This window comes from Artemia franciscana, chromosome 8 (genome assembly GCF_032884065.1).
Source record: "Artemia franciscana chromosome 8, ASM3288406v1, whole genome shotgun sequence".
Lineage (NCBI taxonomy): Eukaryota > Metazoa > Arthropoda > Branchiopoda > Anostraca > Artemiidae > Artemia > Artemia franciscana.
Window position 1 is genome coordinate 22,756,461 of NC_088870.1, and position 13,012 is coordinate 22,769,472.

At 36.2% G+C, this 13,012-nt stretch overlaps 1 long non-coding RNA gene across 5 annotated transcripts in view; it reads right to left on the reverse strand.

The window, feature by feature from the left end:
* Positions 1-13,012, reverse strand: part of LOC136030146 (uncharacterized) — a 102,437-nt gene that overhangs the window by 54,382 nt on the left and 35,043 nt on the right. The gene's annotated exons all lie outside the window — the stretch shown is intronic.

A 13,012-nucleotide genomic window follows, 5' to 3' on the forward strand; every position in this document is an offset into this window, starting at 1 on the left:
CTAATAGCACAATCTATGCGTAATTCAGAAGAGTCCAAATTTATTGCCCTTAAAGTAATAAAAAAGGGTTTAAAAAGTTCACAACGTCAAAAATTTAAAAAAACTCTTATACTTGTAAATAGTTTGACTTATTTTGAAGAATTAAGGAAATTTTTCAGTACAAGCCTCAATAGACAGCTTGGAAATCTTAGAATTTTAAAAATTGACGACTTTATAATTAAGCCCTGCAGTGCATTGCTGCAGCATGATTCGATCTCTGGGTCCCGTATTTCCAAGCTAAGGTCAAACCCACTGCGCCACTACAGGACATCATGGAATTTTAAATATTGACGACTTTATAATTCAAAAGAGACCTCTGTTACAAAAAACAGATAAACAAAATGAAGACGATATTTAAAAAATAAAAAAAAATCTTTTTAGATCTTAAAGAAAGACTAAATATTCCCGATAGCGAAGATAATATCAAGATAACATTAAGCAGGCAGTTAAACACACATAAAACACAAACAGAAAGACAGATCAGGTCTGTCTAGTTTCTTACATTGTTGTAAGAATTTTTGGTGATTAATAATTCTAGCTTTCTTCCTAAATAGGAGAGATAGACCTTTGACTTGTTTAATAATTTGGAATGGGGCACAAGACATATTAAGATCCTTTTTCGATATTTTGAACCAGCAGGACCCAGATATTAAGTTCACCATTGAACTTGAAAATAACTGCAATTTACCCTTCTTAGATGTCCTCATTACAAAACGAGTGATTTTATCACTCGTTACAGAACGAGTTATTTATTTAGTGATTTTACTTTCTGGCAAGAAATTTGAATTAACCTGATGATGACAGGCACAGGTCCTGTCGAAATTATCGTTAGAAGAAAAATCAATCACCTGACATTCAAATCTTAGGTAAGCTTATTACCATCTATCATTATTATAATCTGGGACTGAAAAAACATAAACTCTGACTGAAGAAGACTTAAACTATGACTGAAAAAAAACCATAAACTTTGACTAAAAAAACCTGAACTGTGACGAAAGATGACATAAACTTTGACTTAAGAAAACATAAACTCTGATTGAAGAAAATATAAACTGTGACTAAAGAAAGCATAAACTGGGACTAAAGAAATCATAGACTTTGATTGAAGGAAACATAACTGTGACTAAAAAAAAACAAACATAAACTTTAGCGGGAGAAAATATAAACTGAAAGTGAAAAAAACATAAACTGTGACCGAAAAAAACATAAATTGTGACTAAAGAAAACTTAAACTGTGACTGAAGAAAATATAAGTTGTGACTGAAGAAAATATATGCTATGACTGAAAAAACATAAACTTTGACTGAAGAAAACAAAGAGTGACTGAAGAAAATCATTAACTGTGACTGAGGAAAATATAAACAGTGACTAAAGGAAACATAAGCTTTGGCTGAAAAAAAATGAACTTTCACTGAAGAAAACAAAAACTTTCACTGAAGATGCAGTTATAAATGACGGTAGTACCACAAACGTTGGAAGATTAACAATCTAACCTTCGTCATATGCTGGCAGTCCCCGTCATATGCATGAATATGCTCAAGATGCTATTGCGTATGTTCGTCTCTATGGTCGTCCAGATTTCTTTATTACATTTACATGTAATCAATCTTGGGACGAGATACTGCAGCTTTTACTTCAAGGACAATTGGCGGTTCTTCGACATGACATTACGGCCCGTGTCTTCCGGCAAAAGTTGAAATCACTGATAAACTAGATAGTAAATTTTGAAGTGTTTGGGTCAGTGCGATGCTGGATGTACTCAGTGGAATGGCAAAAACGAGGTTTGCCACACGCACATATACTAATCTGGCTACATAAAAAATTGCTTCGAACGAAATTGATGATGTGATTTCCGTTGAAATATCTGATGAAAATGTCGATAAGGGGTTACATGATATTATTGTAAAAAATATGATACATGGACCTTGCGTTGCACTGAACGAAAATTCACCCTTTATGGCCAAAGGAAGGTGCACAAAGCAATATCCTTGACCTTTAGTATCCAACACAGTTACTGACAATGATGGTTACCCACAATATAGAAGAAGATCTACTAAAGATGGCGGTAAAACAGCAACGAAATGGACTACACCGTCTTTATTCTAGTTTTTGTGCCCCTGCTGTTATTTATCTTTCTGGTTTTGCTTTCCTCCTTCGCAAGAAGGATACAAAGAAAATACGCTCAGGATATTTTAAGTATTGCCAGTATTTGCTGCGTCTTTCTCGGTGGAATCGAAATCATACAGTCGTCTCTAAATTTGACATCGTTGATGCGCTCTCGCGACTGAAACATTTATCTAAAGATATATGTCTTAAAACTCGGCAAATGATCGGTGTTTTTGACCCCCCCTCCGGTAATTTATTTATGTTGTATCTTGTTATGCTGCTATGTTATTTATGTTGTTATGTTTTTTGTCTTGTTTTTTCTTTTTTTGTGTGTTACCTCCACAGTAGTTTGTGGGTTATAAATAAATTATTATTATTTATTATTAATCGAACATTCCCTGTGTCCCCGTCGTCATTTATATATCCCCCTGTGCCCCCGGCGTCCCTGTTGTAGTTGTGTCCCTGTGTCTTGGTCGTCATTTATATTCCCTGTGTCCCAGTCGTCATTTGTGTCCCGGTATCCCAGTCTGTAATTTCTCTTTGAGTTTCCCGGTCGTCATTTATATTCCCTATGTCCCGGTGTTCCGGTCGTCATTTGTTTCCCGTTGTCCCGGTCTGTAATTTCTCTTTGAGTGTCCCGGTCGTCATTTATATTCCCTGTGTTCCGGTGTCCCGGTCTCGAGTGTAATCTTATAATGACGTCATATACAAAACTTTATATACTTATAATGACGTCAAATGCAATATATATATATATATATATCTATATATATAAAAATAAGTTGTCTGTGTGTGGATCTGTGGATGGATCAGGTGACGTCATGTTTCGGCTGACGTCATGAAATTAGTTGCCGTCATTTTTGTTATGACGATGCTTAGTATATTGTAAAACACATTAATTTGGTTAATAATATACCATTTAAAACACCAAAATGAACATGCTGGAGTAGTCACTCGGTGAGAGAGGGTGTCAGAACGGAGAATGAATGTCCCAGGTTCAAATCCTGGTTAGGCTAAAAAAGGTAAAAAACTAAAAACTAAAAAAAAACTGAAAAAACTAAAAAAAAGGCAAAAACTACAAAAAAAACTAAAAACTAATAAAAAAATAAAAAAGCCGAAAAACTAAAAAAACTAAAGAAACTAAAAAAAGGAAAAAACTTAAAAAACTAAAAACTAAAAAAAACTAAAAAAAGGAAAAATGAAAAATAGAAGAGAAAAAGAATACTAATAAAATTAAAAATAAAAATAAAAAAAAATAAAAAAGATAAAAAGCTAAAAAAAGGTAAAAACCAATAAAAACTAAAAAGAAAAAAAGGTAAAAAACTAAAAAAAAAAATCATCTAAAAAACTAAAAAAAACTAAAAAACGTAAAAACTAAAAGAACTAAAAAAGTAAAAAAAAACTAAAAAAAGGAAAAAACTGAAAAATCTATATATATAAAAATAAGTTGTCTGTGTGTGGATCTGTGGATGGATCAGGTGACGTCATGTTTCGGCTGACGTCATGAAATTAGTTGCCGTCATTTTTGTTATGACGATGCTTAGTATATTGTAAAACACATTAATTTGGTTAATAATATACCATTTAAAACACCAAAATGAACATGCTGGAGTAGTCACTCGGTGAGAGAGGGTGTCAGAACGGAGAATGAAGGTCCCAGGTTCAAATCCTGGTTAGGCTAAAAAAGGTAAAAAACTAAAAACTAAAAAAAAAACTGAAAAAACTAAAAAAAAGGCAAAAACTACAAAAAAAACTAAAAACTAATAAAAAAATAAAAAAAGCCGAAAAACTAAAAAAACTAAAGAAACTAAAAAAAGGAAAAAACTTAAAAAACTAAAAACTAAAAAAAACTAAAAAAAAGGAAAAATGAAAAATAGAAGAGAAAAAGAATACTAATAAAATTAAAAATAAAAATAAAAAAAAATAAAAAAGATAAAAAGCTAAAAAAAGGTAAAAACCAATAAAAACTAAAAAGAAAAAAAGGTAAAAAACTAAAAAAAAAAAATCATCTAAAAAACTAAAAAAAAACTAAGAAACATAAAAACTAAAAGAACTAAAAAAGTAAAAAAAAACTAAAAAAAGGAAAAAACTGAAAAATAAGCGGGATATAAAACAGGGGGATATAAATGACGACCGGGACACCGGGACATAAGGAATATAAATGAATCAGAAAATACAACTCATGTTTCCAAATGACGTCGTTTGGAGCCCAAATTGAAAATCCAGATCAATTTATGTCTACTTTCAAAGTAAAAGGGCAAATTTATCATAGAGCAGGGTCTCTTCTACCATTCTCAGGCGAGAATCATAAATTTTTACAATTGTACTTCATCAGTGATAGAAATTCTGAATTGAATGCACGTTGCGAAATTTCTCCCAACATTGAAAGGACAATCGCTTCCCAATTACAACATCTTTTCCACGAAAATAATAATTTAGTGCGTCTGTTCAAAACAGCCATCGATTTGATGCCTACTTATACGCATAAAATTGTTATTTCCGCTGACAAAACGCCTCCTGGCCAACATGTGCGTAGATACAATGCTCCAACTATCGACGAAGTGGCCATCGTTATGGTCGGTGATCAGTTTTTACCTCGAAAAATTATTCTCAGGGTTTCCACCACACGTGCTACAACTAAAAATAGGCCTACCAATAATACTTTTAAGAAATATAAACCCACCAAAGCTTTGCTATGGCACTCGACCTGCCGTAAAAAAAAACAATGGAAAACCTAATAGAGGCCACAATCTTGACAGGGCCTTTTGAGGGTGAGGCTGTTCTTATTCCTCGCATTCCCAAGATTCCAACGGATCTGCCTTTTCAATTTAAAAGATTGCAATTCCCAATTCGATTAGCATTTGCAATCACCATTAACAAAGCTCAAGGTCAATCATTAGAAAAATGTGGTATAGATCTTAATACTGATTGTTTTTCCCATTGACAATTGTACGTTGCATGTTCGAGGGTCGGTAAACCTGACAATCTATTTATATGCAGCGACAATTGGACAGCGAAGAATGTTGTATATTCGCAAGTTTAGCCATATCAGTTTTGCCATATTAGTTACGCGCCATTGTTGTTGTGTCCCTGTGTCCCACCTGTGAATATAGATAGATTTATATATGTGTTTCAAACTACGTAAAAATTGCGAATATACAACGTTCTTGGCTTTCCCATTGTCTGTCCATATACAAAGCCGTATGTACTAATAATGATGTCATATGCAAATGCTCTTTTTACAAACAAACAAACATGCATACACACAACTCGTTTTTATATAGATAGATAGATAGATAGATACAATACAAATTAACTACGTAAAACTTGTGAATATACAACAGTCTTCGCTGTCCCATTGTCTGTGCGTATAAATAGATTGTCAGGTTTTCCGACCCTCAAAGATGCAACATACAATTGTACATTGGTAAAGCAATCTGTATTAAGATCTATACCGCATTTTTCTAGTGATTGCCCTTGAGCTTTGTTGATGGTGGTTGCAAATGCTAATCGAATTGGGAATTGCAATCTTTTAAATTGAAAAAGCAGATCCATTGGAATCATGGGAATGCGAGGAATAAGAACAGCCTCACCCTCATAAGGCCCAGTCAAGATTGTGGCCTCTATTAGGTTTTCCATTGTTTTTTTACGGCAAGTCGCGTGCCATTGCAAAGCTTTGGTGGGTTGATATTTCTTAAAAGTATTATTGGTACGCCTATTTTTAGTTGTAGCACGTGTGGTGGAAACCCTGAAGGATCTATGGAATTTAAAAATTCAGATGGATAATTAACCGCTTCATTTGGTTCCAAAATACAAATTAACTGCGTAAAACTTGCGAATATACAACATTCATCGCTGTCCAATTGTCGCTTCATATAAATAGATTGTCAGGTTTACCGACCCTCGAACATGCAACGTACAATTGTCCATGGGAAAAACAATCAGTATTAAGATCTATACCACATTTTTCTAATGATTAACCTTGAGCTCTGTTAATGGTGATTGTAAATGCTAATCGAATTGGGAATTGCAATCTTTTAAATTGAAAAGGCAGATCCGTTGGAATCATGGGAATGCGAGGAATAAGAACAGCCTCACCCTCAAAAGGCCCTGTCAAGATTGTGGCCTCTAATAGGTTTTCCATTGTTTTTTTTACGGCAAGTCGAGTGCCATTGCAAAGCTTTGGTGGGTTTATATTTCTTAAAAGTATTATTGGTACGCCTATTTTTAGTTGTAGCACGTGTGGTGGAAACCCTGAAAGATCTATGGAATTTAAAAATTCAGATGGATAATTAACCGCTTCATTTGGTTCCAAAACTGTGTCGACTGACTTGTAAAGGACTGCCTGGTCTCGAATCTTGGTCAAAACAATATTGTTGATTTCGTGGACGTCTATATTTTTGGGTGCGAGAATCGCTCTTTCACTTAGCCATTTATTATTTTTATAATTTTTTAGAATATTCGGAAATACTTTTTCAATCAATTCATTTTTGGACGTCACTAAATTACAGAAATCAGCAGGTAGTTGTATACGTCCTGAAATTGAGTCTACTGGGAGCTTTCCGTTTCCCATTGCCAGCAATTGATCTGAAAATGTTTGACCAGAGTCATCGTTTTGCAATCGGACACGCATATTTGTTGTTAATTTTAATATTTTTACGTGTGCCCATAAATTAGAATTTTTCAGGCAAGCATTCATTTCGTCTGCAGGAGTTGATCTAGGTATTATAGGTAATGTTTGCCTGAAATCTCCCGCAAGCAATATTAATATACTGCCAAAGGGTTTCGACTTCCCTCGCAAATATTTCAAGCATTGATCCAGAGCCTCGAGCGATTTTTTTTGTGCCATTGTGCACTCATCCCAAATAATAAGTTTGCATTGCTGCAATACTTTACCCATCCCAGATGATTTGGAAATATTGCACGTGGGAGTTTCTGTAGAATGCAAGTTCAGAGGCAATTTCAAAGCGGAATGAGCAGTTCTTCCACCAGGCAGCAATGTTGCGGCTATCCCGGACGACGCAATTGCCAACGCTATATCATTTTTTGATCGAATTGATGCCAGAATCAGTTTTATCACAAACGTTTTACCAGTACCTCCTGGCGCATCCAAAAAGAAAATTTCTCCAACGTTGTTATCTCCAATAAATTCAGAGCTTGGCATGCACTACGGTAAGTGTCATGTATAGTACCATTTACAGTCCTCAAATACTCAAAGGATGTCGGACCGGATACATTCACCAAAAGCAAGCGTAGAAAGAAGCATTCATGTTGATTGGGGTGAACGGTGTAGAGTCTTCCTATCGTGGTATCTTTGAAGATGGTAGGTTGGCCGTCGACTGACTTACCCTGTTTTCGACGTTCAAATACTCTATTTTTAGTATTCCACGTGTAATACGAAGGCACTTCAGTATACAGCAGTTTTTTTGCAGAAGAATCATTTTTGCAAAGCAAAAAAAAAGCTGTTAATGTTGTATCCGGTGGATTCAGGACTCTTTGTTGCACGTTGGTTTCCGTGAAATAAACACGTTGACCATTCTGTAAATGTACCGCTAAGTGAACAACAGCTGGACTACGTTCATGTATCGGAAATGAAAGAATTCGCCAAACAGCTTCATTACTGCTTATGTATCTTCCAGCCTGATATTGTACGATTTCATCGAAATCTTTGATTTCGGGCTGCAAGCCAAAAACTGCCATGTCACTGCCTTTGTTGACGTATTTACATATGTATTTGATTGCCTTTACGGAGTTACAGTATTCAACGTTTATGTGTGCATTAAATGTTTTTGATAATAATGGGGAATATGGAACAACCCACTGGTTATCTACTTCGATGGTGGTACCGTTACGCTTCTTTATTATTGCTGTTTTACCGCCATCTTCAGTAGATCTTCTTCTATATTGTGGGTAACCATCATTGCCAGTAATTGTGTTTGATACTAAAAGTCGAGGATATTGCTTTGTGCACCTTCCTTTGGCCATGCATGGTGAATTTTCGTTCAGTGCACCGCAAGGTCCATGTATCATATTTTTTACAATAATATCATGTAACCCCTTATCGACATTTTTATCAGGTATTTCAGTGTCACCGTCAAAGCAAAAATGACGACAACTAATTTCATGACGTCAGTCAACACAGAAACATGACGTCACCTGATCCACAGAAAGACAGACAGACAACTTATTTTTATATAGATAGATAATGACGTCAAATGCAAACTCACAAACAAAAAAACCTACATATATACAACTTATTTATATAAATATATAGATTCAGTTTCTTTTTCAGTTTTTTTTTATTTTTTATTTTTTTCTTTTCTTAGTTTTTTTCTTTTTTAGTTTTTCTTTTATAAGTTTCTTCTTTTTATTGATTTGCTTTCTTCAATTTGTCAGTGTTCATTCTAACATTGACACTTGGATAAATCTTTATGTGCCAAGCAAGCTAAAGCTCCAACAATTTATAATAAACCTCATAATTTTGGGTATCTGTTTTAAGGTTTTCGAACTACCTTAAACTTTTGTCAAAATATATTGAAATATTTCTGCAATTCCCAGTTTTTTTCTGTTTTTCCTTTTTTTAGTTTTTTAGCTTTTTTAGTTTTTTTTCTTTTTAGTTTTTTACCTTTTTATTTTTTTAAATTTTTACATTTTTTCTGTTTTGGTTTTTTCTTTGTTTATTTTTTTTTTAATTTTTTAGTTTATTTTTTAGTTTTTTCTTTTTAGTTTTTTTTTAGTTTTTTACCATTTTTCTTTTTTCAGTTTTGTTTTTCTTCTTTATTTTTCAAACGTCAGATGCAAACACTCAACACAAAAATACATACAACATATTTTTATATATATAGAAGATATAATCTGGCGTAACAGACAAATTGTAACAGACAATACAGACAGACAACTTATATATATATCTATCTATATATATAAAAATAAGTTGTCTGTCTGTCTGGCTGTGGATCAGGTGACGTCATGTTTCTGTGTCGGCTGACGTCATGAAATTAGTTGTCGTCATTTTTGCTTTGACGGTGACGTCATTCAAGATATTTAAGACATATGTTCACGTAGAAATCTATTAATGTTTAAGTTTACAATGACTGATGAACTTACCATGGCAAAAGCCGATGAGGATGCTCAAAGAGTCTATGCCAAAAACCTTGCTGCTGATAGAGAGAAAGTCAGAAAAGAAAGCGTGCCGAGGAACTACCAGAGCAACGCGAAAGCAGACTTGCTGCTAAAAGAGAAAGTGAAAAAAGAAAGCGTGCCGAGGAATCACAAGAACAGCAAGAAAACAGGCTTGCGGCTAAAGAACGCAAAACCGCGCAGTTAGATGAAAATCCACCTGGAAAGCGAGAGTCAAAACATATCAAAACTGAAACTGATAGCGATGATGATTGGGTTTGGGATTTTGACTTGGATAAGGTCATCAATGCCTACCAGATTTAAGTTAAAAAACAAAGGTTCGTCATAGTGACGCTGAAAAATAAAGAAGAAAAAGAAAACTGAAAAAAGAAAAAAGGTAAAAAACTAAAAAAAAACTAAAAAGAAAAAACACTCAAAGAGAAATTACAGACCGGGACACAAATGACGACCGACACAGAGGTAATATAAATGACGACCAGGAACCTCAAAGAAAAATTACAGACTGGGACACCCGGACACAAATCACGACCGGGAATATAAATGACGACCGGGACGCAGGGAAACAACTACAACGGGGACGCCGGGGGCACAGGCGGGATATATAATTGACGACTGAGACACAGGGATTGTTTGAATATAAATTACAGACTGGGACACAAATGACAACCGGGACACTGGGACACAGGGAATATAAATGACGACCGGGACACTCAAAGAGAAAATACAAACTGGGACACTACGACACAAATGACGACCGGGACACAGGGAATATAAATGCTATTTATATGCACAGACAATGGGACAGCGAAGAATGTTGTATATTCGCATGTTTTACGTAGTTAAAAATATATATTTATATATATCTCTATTCACAGGTGGGACACAGCTACAATGGCGCGTAACTAATATGGCGCGTAACGACTTTCGCGCGCGGGGGGGCTTGGGGGGCGCGAAGCGCCCCACCAACTAGGTGTTGGGGTGGCGCGAAGCGAGTTGTGTGTATGCATGTTTGTTTGTTTGTAAAAAGAGCCTTTGCATATGACGTCATTATTAGTACATAAGGCTTTGTATATGCACAGACATATAAATGTAAATGCTATCATAGTGACGCTGAAAAATAAAGAAGAAAAAAAAACTGAAAAAATGTAAAAAACTAAAAAACTAAAAAGAAAAAACACTCAAAGATAAATTACAGACCGGGACACAAATGACGACCGACACAGAGGTAATATAAATGACGACCAGGAACCTCAAAGAAAAATTACAGACTGGGACACCCGGACACAAATCACGACCGGGAATATAAATGACGACCGGGACGCAGGGAAACAACTACAACGGGGACGCCGGGGGCACAGGCGGGATATATAATTGACGACTGAGACACAGGGATTGTTTGAATAGAAATTACAGACTGGGACACAAATGACAACCGGGACACTGGGACACAGGGAATATAAATGACGACCGGGACACTCAAAGAGAAAATACAAACTGGGACACTACGACACAAATGACGACCGGGACACAGGGAATATAAATGCTATTTATATGCACAGACAATGGGACAGCGAAGAATGTTGTATATTCGCATGTTTTACGTAGTTAAAAATATATATTTATATATATCTCTATTCACAGGTGGGACACAGCTACAATGGCGCGTAACTAATATGGCGCGTAACGACTTACGCGCGCGGGGGGGCTTGGGGGGCGCGAAGCGCCCCACCAACTATGTGTTGGGGTGGCGCGAAGCGAGTTGTGTGTATGCATGTTTGTTTGTTTGTAAAAAGAGCCTTTGCATATGACGTCATTATTAGTACATAAGGCTTTGTATATGCACAGACATATAAATGTAAATGCTATTTATATGCACAGACAATGGGACAGCGAAGAATGTTGTATATTCGCATGTTTTACGTAGTAAAAAATATATATTTATATCTATCTCTATTCACAGGTGGGACACAGAGACACAGCTACAATGGCGCGTAACTAATATGGCGCGTAACGACTTACGCGCGCGGAGGGGCTTGGGGTGGCGCGAAGCGCCACCCCAACAGCTAGTATATATATATATATATATATATCTATATATATAAAAATAAGTTGTCTGCCTGTCTGGCTGTGGATCAGGTGACGTCATGTTTCTGTAATGGCTGACGTCATGAAGTTAGTTGTCGTCATTTTTGCTATGACGGTGACGTCATTCAAGATATTTAAGACATTTGTTCACGGAAAAATGTTTAATTGTAAAATGACTGAAGAACCTACAATGGCAACAGCCGAGGAAAATGCTCAAAGAGTTTATGCCAAAAAACTTGCTGCTGATAGAGAAAGTAAGAAAAGAAAGCGTTCCAAGGAATCACAAGAACAGCAAGAAAACAAGCTTGCAGGTGATAGAGAAAGTAAGAAAAGAAAGCGTGCCGGGGAATCACAAGAACAGGAAGAAAACAGGCTTGCGGCTAAAGAACGCAAAACCGCGCAATTAGATGAAAATCCACCTGGACAGCGAGAGTCAAAATATATCAAAACTGAAAATGATAGCGATGATGATTGGGTTTGGGATTTTGACTTGGATAAGGTCATCAATGCCTACCAGATTTAAGTTAAAAAAACAAAGGTTCGTCATAGTGACGCTGAAAAATAAAGAAGAAAAAGAAAACTGAAAAAAGAAAAAAGGTAAAAAACTAAAAAAAAACTAAAAAGAAAAAACACTCAAAGAGAAATTACAGACGGGGACACAAATGACGACCGAGACAGAGGGAATATAAGTGACGACCGGGAACCTCAAAGAGAAATTACAGACTGGGACACCCGGACACAAATCACGACCGGGACACAGGGAATATAAATGACGACCGGGACACAGGGACACAACTACAACGGGGACGACGGGGGCACAGGCGGGATATATAAATGACGACCGGGACACAGGGATTGTTCGAATAGAAATTACAGACCGGGACACCGGGACACAAATGACGACCGGGACACCGGGACACAGGGAATATAAATGACGACCGGGACACTCAAAGAGAAATTACAAACTGGGACACCGGGACACAAATGACGACCGGACACAGGGAATATAAATGACGACCGGGACACAGGGACATATCATTAGAATAATGAGGTATAGATCTGAATACGGATTGTTTTTCCCATGGACAATTATATGTTGCATGTTCAAGATTCAGTAAACCTGACAATCTATTTATATGCACAGACAATGGGACAGCGAAGAATGTTGTATGTTCGCATGTTTTACGGAGTTAAAAACATATATTTATATCTATCTCTATTCACAGGTGGGACACAGGGACACAACTACAATGGCGCGTAACTAATATGGCGCGTAACGACTTACGCGCACGGGGGGGCTTGGGGGGGCGCGAAGCGCCCCACCAACTAGGTGTTGGGGTGGCGCGAAGCGCCACCCCAACAGCTAGTATATATATATATATATGTTTTTGACTACGTAAAACTTACGAATATACAACAATCTTCGCTGTCCCATTGTCTGTAAATATAAATAGATTGTCAGGTTTCCCGACTCTTGATTATGCAATATATAATTGTCCATGAGAAAAACAATCCGTATTCAGATCTATACCTCATTATTCTAATGATTGCCCTAGAGCTTTGTTGATGGTGATTGGCAATCAAACATTCCTTGTGTCTCCATCGGCATTTACATATCCCCCTGTGCCCCCCGGCGTCCCCG